The sequence below is a fragment of the Mus musculus genome, chromosome 15 (genome assembly GCF_000001635.26).
Source record: "Mus musculus strain C57BL/6J chromosome 15, GRCm38.p6 C57BL/6J".
Lineage (NCBI taxonomy): Eukaryota > Metazoa > Chordata > Mammalia > Rodentia > Muridae > Mus > Mus musculus.
In genome coordinates, this window is record NC_000081.6 from 31,400,334 (window position 1) to 31,409,778 (window position 9,445).

Here is a 9,445-nt window from a genome sequence, read left to right on the forward strand (position 1 = left end):
CCCAAGTTTTGCAGGAATCGGTTGGCTTCTGCTTCTGCTTAGTATGTCTCTGGCTGCAAGGGAAATAAATTTCAGCACAATAGCTGCAGGCCTCCTCGGAAGGCAGAGGGGAGATGTGGTCATGGGGTGACTGATAATGAGTTTGCCACAGAAACTCAAGGTGACCTGAATGTCACTACTTAGGAGAGAGTCTTGGAAATAAATCCCAACTTGAATCTCACAAATGTTTAATTCCAGTAAATACATTTCATCTTTTTCGTGTGGCAGGGTTCAGCAGGAACTCCCTCTGAAGACACAGAGAACAAGAAGTGGTACCTGTCACTGGACACCAAAACTTATTTCTTTATGAAACTAGCATGCCTTACCATGGGGGAGGGGGCGCGGACCAAGCTCTCACAGAGAACTTCCCACATAGATGCTGGCCCTGTTATCTGGAGAGACATACTTTTAAAAGACACATTTATTTATTTATTTATTTATTTATTTATTTATTGGGGCATCATACCACAGAGTGTGTTTGGAGGTCAGAGGAGAGCTTGTGAGAGCTGGTTCTCTCCTCTGTACAGGTGTTGGGGATAAAACTTAGGGTCCTAGCTGGGGTTTTCTTGCTGTAAAGAGACTCCATGATCACAGAAACTCTTATAAAGAAAAAGCATTTCATTGGGGCTGGCTTACAGTTTCAGAGGTTCAGTCCATTATTATCATGGCAGGAAGCATGGCAGTGTGCAGGCAGACGTGGTGCTGGGGGAGGAGCTGGGAGTTCTACATCTTCATCTGCAGGCAGCAGAAGGAGACTGCTAAAGCCACACGGAGCTGAGCTTGAGCAATAAGGCCACACCCCCTCCAGCAAGACCACACTTCCTAATAGTGCCACTCCCTTTGGGTCAAGCATTCAAATACCTGAGTCCCTGGGTACTGTTCCTATGCAAACCACCACACTTAGAGAATCGGGCTTAGCCACAGGGGCCTTTACCCACTGAGCCATCTCTGAGTGATGCACTTTAAATCAGCATGCTGCCTCTATTGAGGGAATCAGCATTAGATTTAGAATATCAGGTTGGGAGTCTCTTAGGAAGACCAGTTTGACAGACATAAAAGCATTCCTCGATTCCCACTTAAAAAACCACATGTGTGTTCCAAAATGAATCGCCAGCCTGGATCCCCAGACTCAGCTGTTTCTAGAATTCAAATCGGCCATCAGAGAATGGCATCTGGGTTTGCTGCTGCTGCTGTTGTTGTGTTGTTGTTGTTGTTGTGGGGAGCATGGTTTTTTAATGGGAACATACTGGAAATAGTGTGCCACAAGGTTTGAAAGCGGCTCCCAGACTGGGACCCCTGAGACACATGTGCTCTCAGTTCTGGGTCCTTGAGGCAGGTCCAGTCACAGGCTTGTGTCACTAAGGCCCATTCCTGGGGCTTCCTATGGGGACATGCCGCAGACCCACAAGTTGAGTTCACAGTCCCATGATTGAAAACTGACAAGGAGCCAGTGTTTTGGGGTGGAAGAGAATTCCCAAATGAAAGCAGGGTAAACCAGCACCCCATAGGCAGGCTAGACCCTCCCCCAGGAGCCCCCCCAAGAGTCAGAAGCGAGTCAAAGTGCTTGACTGTACCAGTAATCGGCTAGAGCAAATGGTGCCCGCTGCATCCAGGACTATCACAAACGGGGTCAGTGACCAGCGAGGTCAACAATAGCAGCACCATTCCCAAGTCAGGCTGCCCCAAGGGACTGAGGTTACCAAGGATGCAAGGCTGCTCTGCAGTACATAGTTGTCGGTAATGTCAGAGTCCAATTCTAAGATCTTCAAGGTCCCCACCAGGTGTGATCCCAGTCATGTCACCAAGACTCTTCGTTCAGGCAGGGGTCCTGGGGGCAGGTGCCATCTTGAAGCTACAGTGCAAAGGCTGAGAGGGCCAGGCAGCTGTCGATCTGTATCTCACCGGCCTGCCCTCCCTTCCAATCTACCAAACCCGGGATTGATCCAGCAGAGCCACACAGGGGCGGTGGTTAGAATCCCAGCTGCCTCCCTCCAGCTGCAAGATCTAAATTGGAAAGATTTTAATTAGGTCCTCATAACTGCCGGTGCCTTTATCCAGTTATTCATTCTCCCCTTATTAAGAACCCACTACGAGCAATGATGAGCACAATGAGGCTTAACCACTCGGGAACCCAGAGTGATTATAATATAATCTCCTTTCTGGTGGAGTGGTGGCCATGGCAGGCGTGTTTTACGGGACAGCCATCAAATCATAGTCTTTAATAAAGGCAGATGGCTCGCACAGATTTACTGCACAATAAGAGTTTATCCTAAGTAGGCTTTCAGCAAAGTAATTTCAAGGTCCTTAGAACTCTGCTCCCAGCCTCCCCCGTCACAGGCTGTTCTGCACGGCTGAGAATCACCTCTCCAGGTTTGGTTGCTGAGGGAAGCCTAAGCCATAGGAGAGAACTGTTAGTATCTGGGAACCAGGAAACATAAGGATAAGAGATGGATGCCACTTGCCTGCCCAGGACATGCCAGGTCAACCAAGAGAAAGTTAGCAGACTCTAAGACACACCACACACACGTGTCTGCACTGGGGACATGAGATAGGGGACAGGGTCCCTGTCCTAGCAGGAGACCTGAGGGTCATCAGGCTTTGACCAGAGCCTGACAGTCTTGATGCATACGCTGACACCCAACCTAGACTGCAGACTCGCAGCTGTCTACCAGAGGTCTCACCTGTGTTCTCTCTAATCACATGTGTTGCACACGTGGCCACGAATAACTAAATGAATGCACCAAGCCAACATCTCTGTCTTCCCAGTTCTTGACTTCCCTCTCTCTGGCTAGGCACTGTGCCCCCATGCCAGGCCTCTTGGCAGAAGCCCCTTTAACTCTTTCCAATGGAACGTGGATTTTGTGTCCCGCATTCCAAACAGAACGCAGAGAAACACATCCAGCCTTTCTCAGCTACCCCACTGTGAGACAAAGACATCTCAGAGCACCCTGAAGCCAGCATTGTTAAATCCTCCTGTGGCCAGTCCCTGTGCTGCTCTCACCAGTGGCAGAAAACATTGACCACACTTCCCCTGAGCTGTTTGCGCATTGACACCCTCACCTCCACTCCTGGAGGCTACAGTTGCCCAAACTGCGCAGGGGAGAGCATCCCAGGTTCAGAAAGGTTTGCAGCTTTCGTAGGGCCATGGAGCTGGGGTCTGAAGTCAGGTGGGGGGCGCTCTACAGAAAGACTCCATCTCACTGAAGTCCTACCCTCAGCCAACAACACCCCATGCTGGATTGTACCCTCACTGCCTCTGCTGCGTAACAACCATGCCTAACTGAAGACCAGAGGCAAGACTTCATGGATTCCAGGGGCTATGGGTGCAGCCTTTGCAGGGAGCAGAGTGAGGTTACCCGGGTCCCAGCAGAACATGTGAGGGTGGCTGGGCCTGAGGCAGAGCGGGCTCCTTTACTCTTGACACCTGAGCTGCCATGACCCAAAGATGGGGTTTGGCTGGGCCCCTGTGTGAAACACTGTGCCTGCTTCCCTCCCATAACTGGGATTTGCTCAGCTCAGAAGGTAGAAGGTTCCTTGCAGAATCGGGCTGATGGAGTACACGGAGAGAGAACAGAAGTCAGAACTGTTCTCGATTTGGCCTTGAGAGCCACATAGCATCATTTCTGCTACACTGCCAGCTCAGTTCCAGGGAAAGAGAGGTAGTACACCTTCCCTCCCTCCCTGCCTCCCTCCCTCCCTCCTTTCTCCCTTTCTTTCTTCCTTCCTTTCTTACATAGGCCTCATGTAGCCCAGGCTGGCTTCAAACTAGCCAAAGATGACCCTGACCACCTGATTTTCTTGCCTCTACCTCTCAAATTCTGATTACAGATGGGGACCATAATGCACGGGTAATGAAATGCTGAGGCCTGAACTTGGGGCCTTGTGGACGCTAGGCAAACATGTCACCAACTGAGCTACATTTATTACATTTATTTGTTTGTTTGTTTGCTTCACACATGCCACCACCCAAATGCAGTGGTTAAAGGACAACTTGGAGTCAGACCACGCTGGTAAGGAGGTCAGGCTTGGTAGCAGGCACCTTAGCCTGATCCTCCATCTTGCCAGCGTTACCGATGGGCTAGAGCTATCGACTGCTCACTTCATTCATCTCAATGAAGCAAATTTCCTGCAGTCTCTGGGAACAAGGGAAAATCCTATCACTCCCCGCAGGGGCTCGATCTCGGAGTTGCTCCTGAGTCTGCCCTGCAGGTGGGTTTGAGGACAGCTACAGTGTGTTTTATGCTTCCAAGCTGTTCTCTCCTGGATAGGGCAGCTCAGAGAGTTTCCTGACTGGTACACCTGAGCCTGGGCAGACGATGCTGTGGGTGGAATGTGTCCCCAAGTCCATGTCCTGATGGCACTTAGATATGGACCCTGTGTGAACTGGAACTATTGGGGTGACTAATAGGGTGGGAACTATTATGAGTTATCCATGGACAAGAGCCCTACACCAACACACAACGCTCTGTCTTCTAAGTAAGGCCCCGTGTCATGTGCTACCTGAAGACCTCAGCAGACAATGGCATCATGCCCTTGAACTCCCAGCCCCCAGGACCCTGAACGACATAAATCGTCATTCTTTATAAACTGCTCTGCCTGTGGTATTTGTTACAGCATTAAGTCAGTCTAAGACAGGTGAGGGCCTTCGACGCCCACTGGATGATGGGTCATTGTTTATCTCCAAAAGCCATGTAGGTGACAGTTGCTCAGGCCGGTTCCCCATGACAGCACTGTCTTTTTTTAACAACCGAGAAATCTGAATTATCTCTCATCCATTGATCAAGGACAAGGAGCTATGCAGTGCTAAGCAGGTGGGAGAGGGGGAACGAGAGTACAGTTCTGCTGGCCAGCCTCAGAGTGTGAGTTCAATTCCCAGCACCCACACGATGGTCGGAGAGAACAAAGCCCTACTCACTGGCCTCTGACCCCCACACTGTGGCATGGTGGTACCCACACTCACAAACACATAAGCAGATTGTAAAGATGTAAGAAACTGGGGATCATGCTCAGCTACATAAAGAAAGAAGTGTGGGTTCTATTCATTCTGCCCTGAATTCCTCTGTGGTAAGAAGCAGATACAGTGCGAAGACATAGCTTGTTGGAGACTTTAAGAGTTTACAGTAGCCCAACAGAAAGATCGGAAGTCAAGAACCAGGACCGCTCCTGGGACAGCTTGCAGCCAGCTGGTCCCCAGAGGGCAAGGAAAGAACATCTCTGCTCTAAGGCGCCCTCCTCTCCACAGTGCTCAAGCAGTGTGGAAAAGGTCCACACCCCCGACGCTCCCTCCTCCACCCTCAGGAGTGTGAAAATGTCTGTGTCCTCACAAATAGTCTTCAATGCAAGCAAATGTGGCAGTGAGCGCCCCACAGCTTGCACAAACGTGAACAAGGATTTTATGTGTATCAGTGTCTCGCCTGCATGTTTGTCTGTAAACCACTTAGGTGCCTGGGGCCTGCTCACAAGTACTAGCATAGGCATAGGATCCCGGGAACTGGAGCCATCATGCGGGTGCTGAGAACCAAACCAGGCCCTCTGAGACAGCAGCCAGTGCTCTTAACGGGAAAGCCATTTCTCCAGTCCCTTGAACTTAAAACTTGGGCCCTCCTGAAATGCCAACTGGCTGGATGATTTCTTTCTTTCAGTGTGGGAGAAAATTCATAAATACTAAGTTTAAAAAAAAAAACGGTCATGTGAGTCCTTTCCCACACTCCCCTACTTTCCTTCCTTTCCCTGTTCTCCTTTCTTCTCTCTTCTTCTTCTACACCCTCCCTGAGACAGGGTTTGGCTATGTAGCCTTGTCTAGTCTTAAACTATCTACGTAGCCCAGGCTTGCCTCCTGTATCCCTACCTCAGCCAACCAAGTGCTAAGATTTTAGGCACAAGACGCACCTACATCCAGTCCCATTTTTTTCTCTGACCACTTTTAAATTGAGTTCTGACTATTGTCGAGCTGAACAAGTTTCGATTGTATTTTTTTCTACTCGTCCCTGATAAATGATTTACAAATCTTTCCTCCCGTTCTGTGGGTTGCTGGAGAAGATTAAGTTTTAATTGCAGTTCTATCAAGTCTCCCTATTGTGTTGGGGCCTTTGGTGCCTTATCTCAGAAGCCAAATGCAACATCATAAATTTTGCATTTAGATATTTGGTCCAAATTGTCATATTTGTTGAAAAGCCATTCTTCCCCATGGCAGCTCCTGGCATGGTTGACTCGCCAGACAGACCACAGGCCCTCAGCTCTGTTCCACTGGTCTACACATCCACCTGACACCCATCCCACACCGCCCTGACCCCATCACGGTGGAGCAAGGCCAGAATCCAGGAATGAAGACTACCCGACCTTGTCTGTCTTCTAGATCATTTCAGCATCCTGCATGATCCACTTATTTTGTGTGGGGAGAGTGGCATATGTTTGTGTTACATGTGGTGTACGAATTTGTGTGTGTGTGTGTGTGTGTGTGTGTGTGTGTGTGCGTGTGTGTTGTTGGGGGGGGGGGAGTGCAAACTCCTGTGTGTGCACATGTGGAGGCCAGGTGAAGACCTACTGGGTGTCCTGCTTTATTGTCTTTTTCCCCCTGAGAGAGGGTTTCACTGACCCTAGTAGGGCTTTCAGTTTTCCCGCTTTGCTGGTTAGCCAACAAATCCGAGCAATCCTCCTGCCTTTGCTCTGCCTCCTGTCTTTGACCCAATACTCAAGTTCAAGTTACGCTTGGCCACACTCAGCTTTTTACATGGGTGCTGGGGACTTGAACTCAGGTATTCAAGGTCACACAGCAAATAGTCTTACCCACTGAGCCATCTCCCCAGCCTCCACTGGCTCTTTAAGTGAAGTAGATGCTGGTGGTCTGTCTGAATCGCCTTGTGTGATCCTGAGCTCAGCGATTCACTGTTGAGTCTTAACTGTTGGAACAGATTACATTTTTGTTTGATTGGTTGTTTGTTTTTCAAGACAGGGTTTCTTCCTGTAGCCTTGGGTGTCCTGGAACTAGCTCTGAAGACCAGGATGGCAAAACAGATTACTTGTTAAATTTGCAACAACCTGGGGTTTGTTTAGGCCTCCTGCTTCATGACCATTTTATTGACATTTCTGCCTATAATTATACTCAACAGTTTATACTAAAGATAGTGAAAAGGGAGACAGAGAGAAGGGTTTGTGATGTGCCTCCGGATTGCGCCTCTGGACTGCAGAATAGACTCTGACCCTCTGTGAGGGACTTCAGAACTGGAGTGGACTCTGACCAGGCAGTTGGATGACCAACCACTCAATAAGTAACAGAGGTGAGGGAGGCCCTGGGGTGCAGATTCCAAACATAAGTTAGCCTGACTTCACTCACCCCAGAGATTCCAAAGAGCAACCAGCCCTGAGATCCACTCCCCTCCCTCCCAGGGCCACCCTAAACTTCAGGCTTTCTGCCAGATTCTCCAGGAGGGCCAGTCCCGAGGTCAGCAATAAAGAGTCCAAGAGCAGCAAGGGCTGGACCGAAGGGGTGGCAGTGTCCAGGAGCAGAAAGCAGAGCCAGGTGTTCCTACTGATTGTGTGTTGGGATCCTGAGCTCAGTGAGTCTCTGGAAAGACTGACCAGACATAATTTGTGGGTTACACTCCTGGCTAAGACATTCTAGGAGGAAAGGATGGTGCAGTGACTGTTGATATAAAAGAAATAAAAGATAGCTTATTACGAAGCTGAATATGAGTGATCACAGGCTTGAGGACAGGGATTCAAGTGCCCCATAATAATTCAGTCCTCCTGGAAGCAGCTGCATGAGCCTTTTAGTTACAGGATGGAAAAAGGCACAGTCAGGGCTGGAGAGATGGCTCAGCGGTTAAGAGCACACTGACAGCTCTTCCAGAGGTCATGAGTTCAAATCCCAGCAACCACATGGTGGCTCACAACCATCTGCAATGGGATCTGATGCCCTCTTCTGATGTACTTATATATGATAAATAAATCTTTAAGAAAAGAAAAGAAAAGAGGCACAGTCGAGAAGCTTTCCCTGATACAGCAGCAGCAGCAGCAGCAGAAGGTAAGCAGGTTACAGCAGAGAACAGAAATCTCTGCTACGAGCCTCTCCTGGCCTCTTACCTTAGGGATTGGTGAAGGCTCCAGGTCCACTAAACACCTTTCAAAGGCTTCGTTGTCTCTCATCATCAAAGTGTTAGCTCAGACACAGAGGTGGCTGTTAACAGACTAAATATGTCCCAGGATAATTTGGCTCTGGGCTTGCAACATCCCAGCTCTACAATCACAGAGCTCTAAATAATCAATCTGTCTGAAAGCTCTTCAGCACAAATGTGGCTGTCTCAAGAAACTTCCATTCACTCTGCAAGCATCTGGAAGATCCCAGGACAGGTTCCTTTAAGTCTCTCATCAAGGAGAGCTTTCTCTCGGTCAGATCACTCCAGAGGCACATGCAGGAGGACCTCTGCCCAGGGCAACCCAGGTGGGGATCTATGAGGGTTAGTCTGGAAAACATTCTGCTCAGTGGTTGGCCATGACCCAGAACATGACCCAGCAATGAGACCATAAGCACATGATGGAGCCAGACATTGGTGCAAAGTGTCTGAAGCACAAGCATGAAGTGGGCTCCAGACACTGTGTTCAACTCACCCTGCTTGGCTCAGTATAGTAGCACAAAACTTCTCTTAGGCCTTGGGCCAAGTGATACATCCCGTTTGTCCTATGTATTGGCAATACTGGTAGTAGTAACAGCAGTTAGGCACTCGCTAATAAGGGGCATTCATTCAGCAAATATCTGTTGGATGTATATGTTCAATGAGGCATTAAATATGAACAAGAAGACAAAGAGGATCAGGCAGACACTGCTCTTGTTGACTTCCATGTGTCTGCTGGGGTGGGAGTCCACCTGTCCTGCTATACTGAGAATACAGGTATGTATGTGTGGGAGCTTCAGGACTGAAACTAATCTTGGGCAAACTAAACAAGTTGGTAGCTCTTTTCTTTTCTGGAAACTTTGCCCTTGCAAAAACCTTGGCTTTGAATTTCTGGGCTTTAAAATTAAAATATGCTTGTGTCACATTGAGCCACCTTGGTCTCAGCCCTTTGTCACAACAGCCCCAGGAGAGGTTTGCATCTCCAGGAGACTAGTCTGTGGCTCCAGAACTGAGAGGCTGTGGAGCACCCAGCTCCAGTCCCCAGAGCTAAGCCGCCAGCCCAGGCCCAGCAGAGACAGGTGGGGGCATTGCCTATGAGCATGTGCCTCTGCTCTCTGCACACGGCTCTCCTTACTCTGGGATGCTTCCATGGAAGGCTGAGCAGGCTTCATAATCAGAAGGAAAGGTATAAATGAGCAGAGTATCTTTCAGCAAAATATACACCTGGTCCCTAGCATGTGGCAGCATACCATTGCCCAGACAACTCAGTCGGTCTCCAATCATCTCTTTTAGAT

At 49.1% G+C, this 9,445-nt stretch overlaps 1 long non-coding RNA gene across 1 annotated transcript; it reads right to left on the reverse strand.

The window, feature by feature from the left end:
* Positions 1-728: 728 nt before the first annotated feature.
* On the reverse strand, positions 729-8,374 carry Gm41286. Its single transcript, XR_875100.1, has 3 exons — positions 8,122-8,374; positions 6,826-6,938; positions 729-2,043 (listed from the first exon to the last, which is right to left on the reverse strand). It is a non-coding gene; the product is annotated as a predicted gene, 41286 (long non-coding RNA).
* Positions 8,375-9,445: the final 1,071 nt, after the last annotated feature.